The sequence below is a fragment of the Orbicella faveolata genome, unplaced genomic scaffold, assembly GCF_042242905.1.
Source record: "Orbicella faveolata isolate gen_17 unplaced genomic scaffold, um_ofav_v1 contig_50, whole genome shotgun sequence".
NCBI classification, from domain to species: Eukaryota; Metazoa; Cnidaria; class Anthozoa; order Scleractinia; family Merulinidae; genus Orbicella; species Orbicella faveolata.
Window position 1 is genome coordinate 1,345,273 of NW_028301581.1, and position 5,448 is coordinate 1,350,720.

Genomic DNA, 5,448 nt, shown 5'->3' on the forward strand with positions numbered 1-5,448 from the left:
TATTTCCGCCTGTCGCTTGTCTACACCGAAAAATAACGTCAGCGAACTCGAGCCAGAAAACGGTTCTGTGACATAGCAACTTTTGTTTTCTGTTGGCCAATCAGATTTCATGATAGAATTAAACTCGAGTGGCTCGCGGCTAATCTCATACCCAGATTTCACTCTGTTTGACCCTGAGAAGTGAAATCTCCCTTCTGCTTGGTCTTGGAAGATCTGGGTTCTAGATTAATTCGCGGCTCCCCCGCTCGATGGTCGATTAATAAAACACCAACGAATATTTCTCATGTTTTCATTCCGCCGTTCCTCACTAACCAAACGCCTGGAACAGGCTATTTGCAGTTAACTGTAAGTCCGCATGTGTTAATTACACTGGACACCAACCGGAGGTGCACCAATCTCTGGTGGTTTCAAGTACGAAATTTGAAGCTAAAATTTGAAAGTTCTAACAAAAAAATTCTGTAATAGGAGATTTCGAGTCCACATGGAGGAGGGTGGCTCACTATGGAAAAGCACTACTTTTCGGCGGAGAGGGGGACAAGACATGCTTTACAGCTGAAGAGTAAATGATTGCCATGCCGTCCCACATGTTTGATACCAAAAGAAAACATTCACTGTCAGTTTTGCTTTTTGTGCTCATGTTGACTTCATAAAATATCCAAAAACACTGACGTTCTCCTTTCAGCGCGCGCGGATTACTCGACTTTTCGTCCTCAGTGCGCGTGCGATCGTAAAACTATAGGGAGCCACCTTAAATACTGATTATGTGAAAAGAGTTTGGGGAAATACAACACTAAAATAAGGTGGCATTGTGGGAAGCTTTATTATACAAAATAGAGAAATTTACAGAGACCGTGGTAGTGTGAAATTCTTCAGAATGTGCAATGCTCTTACTTACAAACACTATTGAGTACAAGCTGAATAATGCGATAAACGCCAATATCCCTCATTGGCACTGTTCTTGAAAAACATTTGCCAGGAGTTGTAAAATAAGCCCTATTTATATTCGATTTTAAGTAAACCAGTAATATTAGTGTTTTAATATAAATCATTGACTTAACGCTTTTCTCAGTACTGTAAAAAAAATCCAATTTCATGTTAAACCACACCTGAAAAAAGTAAAAATCGATCTACAATTGTCAGGAACGGGAACGGGAACGATGGTTAAAATTGATGAAAAGAGCATTTCGACATTATTTAGCTATTCGAAGGAAGATATGATTATCAATCTTGTTTGACCATGCAGTCGTAGCCACCTTAATTGCATCCTCCGCAAGGCCTTTCGTTAGTACAATTACGAGACAAAGTCAGTTGGATGAATGATTTACAGTTCCCAGAACTGAATTGTCAGAGAAAAAGATTAATCCTCTTCAAGGTTTTTCTTCCAACTTTTTCCTTTACGGTTCCTCTTGCCTAGAAGATAATAAATTATAAAAGGTGAGTGCCTTTGTTCTTATTTGTTGTGTCTGTTGACTACTTGATCCTAGCAACTTTGAAGAAAAGTATCCAATGAAGACGCTTATTGAGAATAAGGGGAACCATCCTCGTAAATGGATCAAGAACGTTAAAGGTTAAGTGTCTTTTCTTTGGCTCTTTCAAGTTAAAATACTGTGTATAATATGTAATTATGAATCATAGTTGGCCAGGAAATATGGGATCCGTAGAGTAGGCAGCATAGAGGTTTCGGTGCTTCACAAATTCAACTGTGTTCGTTCTCAATTGGTTTCAAATTTTCTGGACTCCTAAACGACACTGGTCTGTATACGAAAAAGATCACCTTCCCTGGTTCCGATTGGTCATTTTTCTTCGAAGTGGCCAAATTCCATGCAGGTCAGAAATGGGTCGAGGGCTTCATTTTGAAATATTTGCAAAGCTCTATTTCAGTGCCCTCCAAACCGTCCACTTAAGTTCTATTCCTGTCTTAACATGTAATTAACGGCCTGTTGAGCTGATCTCTGTATACTGGAATTCAAAATGCTTCATTGTGCCCATACTAGTTCCACTCCTTTCTACAGCTAGAGACAATTTATGTATTTAAAAAGTAATTAGTTTTGCTCTGCTCCACCCCTTTAAATGTTGAGCTTACTGCAAAATTACCCACATGGAATTGTTTTGTGTTGCTACAGCATTGGAAGAGGAGAGGGAGGGCAGCCTATCAAAGAGTTTATGTTTGGTGTTTCCTGGGTTGAGTTTGCAAATTGCTGGAAACGTTATACTTTTAAAACAATCCCAAGTGCGTTTGTCTTTGGAGAAAGCTGCTTTAGGTAGCCTTGCTGATAGCTTCAGTACAAGGCAGGAAAAAAAACACCACTTGCGATTGCCCAGGGCAAGTAAATTTTGCTCTTGGGCTAGTGAAAATGGAAGATTGATAGTCCGGTGGGCAAGTGAAATTAGCCTCAGCAGTCTTGTTAAGGCCGCTGCACACTAGCCGATTTTTTGTCGGCCGACAAAAAATCGGCTAGTGTGCGGCGGCCTTTAGTTGATAAGGAATGAACAAAGCAGACTTATTGGGCAATTAATATTTTAGTAGGGGCAACTGAAAACTGAAATGTACTGGCCCACTGAGCAACAGGATTTCATTGTTTTCCTGCCCTGCAGTACCATTCATTTTCTATTGGTGCCATTTTGTTCAGTTCATTTTTCAACATTTACTTTGATGTAAAAATACCTGTTGTAAGACCTTGGTGTAGGCCATCTACTAACTGCTTGTCAGCACCTAAAACAACAAAGAACTGAGTCAATTTAAATCACTATTACTGTTACTGTTATTAAAAACCATAAAATGTAACCCCTTTACAACGACCACAGAGGAGAAACAAAAATGGGGTCGTATAACATGTGTACCAGGGTAGATTCTAATTATGATAGCAGTACTGATGTGCGTAATGAAATATACATTGTCCTTTAAATCATGTGACCAACGACTACCTTTTGGAGTCCGAACATCATGCTTTCACTTTGAATAATTTACTTCTTTGATACCATCATCCAAAATGCCTGATGAGCAATTCTAAATTAGGGACAAGAAAGGCGGCAAATAGTAAAGATCAATTCCATTGACGTCATGACGCGCGTTCCAGTACGACTTTCCGGCCTTGCTTTTCCCTCGTGTAAGCCAGCTGTTTAATCCTCATTTTAACGCTTTTTTCACTGTTTAAACAGCCTAGTTCGAAGATAAAGTATGGAATCATAAAATTCCGTCCAAAATAAATGTTTCTTTGTCATTTCTGCAGAAAATTTAAACGATTTAACCATCTACCGTGAGCGACAGTCGTATTTGTACCGGGCCGAACAGTCGCAGATGACGAGCTCCGTATGTACTGAGCTGAGCTATAACTGTTTTTTGCTGTTCAAAATGTATTTTATTAGGATCAAACTTTTTTTCTTGCTGATCACGTTGTACAAACACCCTGATCCTGCTGTAATCGAGCTTTTTATCGGTATTATTTTGTTTTGTGGTTGAAATTAAGCCTGAGAGGCAAATCTACATAGGTATCGCAGATGTAAAATGGATGCAGGAGAAAGAAATCCTCGTCATTAATCAAGCCTATGTGGTAGAATAGAATAAATTCCCTGGTTTTGGTGAACGAAGCCATTTTTGTTAAGACTCGTAGAGGCCGCACACGCCGTTGCGCATGCCGTACAGCACAATCTCAATCAAGTCCATCCTTCATTCATTCATGAGCGCACACTTAAATAAATAACCACGCGTGACACCACGCGTGTTTTCCTGATTTTTTTGACGTCAGCGTGACCAAATAAATGCTAACTTTCTCGCGTTCCCTTGGGTGAATTTTTCTTTAATTTGGCTCAGTTCTAACCACAAACAATTCCAATAAAATACCCCATTTTTGTGAAAATCTCTCAGAGCTAATCTAATATATTTAGAATAATGACAAATTACAGATTATTGGAAAAACCGTCTGAACCTTGACTTTTTACCAATTCAAAGTGTCAGGCAGTATCGTTTCCATGATGTGGAGAAGTATGAAACAATTTCACCAAAGGAAAGTATAAATATTAAGGAGTTTAGGTCAAAATGAGGAATACATCTGCCTGTCATTAGATTAGATGTTGCCATGGTAACGGCGTTAATCCAAAAGTTGACAACCAAAACATAAGCCTTATTTTAACAGTACCCATACTGGTAAATCTCTTCGGGTAAAACTTTAAGAGAAATTAACTAAGTTTCCTTTTCTAACTCGCGCTCTATAGGGAGGGTGTTCGTAATTACCCTAGGGAGCCACCTTAAAAATAACCAATGAAAATGCTTCATGGAGGCTGCTTTTGGTGTTTTTACTTTATGTGCACCACAACATAAATGGTAATTTTGCAATATATTGCTTATTTTGTTGCCTTTTAACGTAGCCTAACCTTAATAAATCAGTAACTGAAAGACTGACTGACTGACTGACTGACTGACTGACTGACTGACTTACTGACTAAAGTAATACATTAAGAAATAAATAAATATTATGACATTTACCTTTTCTAACCAGGGCAGCCTTGTGAACTCTTCATCCAAAGCCTGTTGATCAGATGTTGATATAAGCATCATGAACAAGTACTGTGAAACTAAAACAACTGATATTTTACTAGGCAGAGTTCATACTTAAGTTTTCACTTGTATTAAATGATTCTAAAAACTCATCACATGTGATCAGTCAGTCACATTTGATGAATTTCGCATTCGGATGGTAATATTTACCACTAATTAACCGAGAGTGAGGTCTTTACGGGAAAATCTCAAACCGGGACCATGCCGCATTAACCGAGCAATAGAGAGTTTAAGAAAGCCACGACGGCAACGGCAACGTCGCTAAACAAAAGGTTTAATGAGCAGAACAATGACTGTGCACGCGCGTTATGATTCTTGGTACATTTCTTTGCCGTCCCCTGCAAAACAAGAACGTGAAATGGCCAAATTCCGCGTTGTCTGAAAACGTAAACCACAACAGCTAAGGTTTGAAGTTTCTATTTCAAATTTATCTCTGTGTCCCAGATTCAGTTTCGTGATACTCTTGACAGTCATAAACAAAGTAAATGACTTAAGAGTATCACGAGATTCGTAGGTAACATATAAATTCATTTTTTAATCGACGTTTTCCTCGGCGTCGTCGTCGTAGCTTCTTAAACTCCCTAATAGCAAAGTCAATACGGCAAGGCTGTGGCTTGAGATTTTTCCTTATGGACTGAATGTTCGAGGTTAATAAGTTGTTTATTATATGGCTTTTTGCTTCAGTTTAGCAGGCCCGTAATCGACCCGTGGGCATTACGGGAGAATAATGCCGTATAATAAGCTAATCAGAGCTCGCATTCTAAAGGCTACAAACACAAGCCATCTAACAAAGCGTTGTATTGTTTTTCCATTTTTTAGAAGAGAAGTTTTCATTCCTTTTCATCCACCTTATTGCCAAATTACATCATTTGATTACAAACTTCTGCAAGGAA

The 5,448-nt window shown here is 38.8% G+C and overlaps 1 long non-coding RNA gene across 1 annotated transcript; it reads right to left on the reverse strand.

Moving 5' to 3' along the window:
• Positions 1 to 801: 801 nt before the first annotated feature.
• LOC149095532 (uncharacterized) lies at positions 802 to 4,505 on the reverse strand. Its single transcript, XR_016204861.1, has 3 exons — positions 4,484 to 4,505; positions 2,666 to 2,713; positions 802 to 1,410 (listed from the first exon to the last, which is right to left on the reverse strand). It is a non-coding gene; the product is annotated as an uncharacterized LOC149095532 (long non-coding RNA).
• Between the last annotated feature and the right edge of the window lie 943 nt (positions 4,506 to 5,448).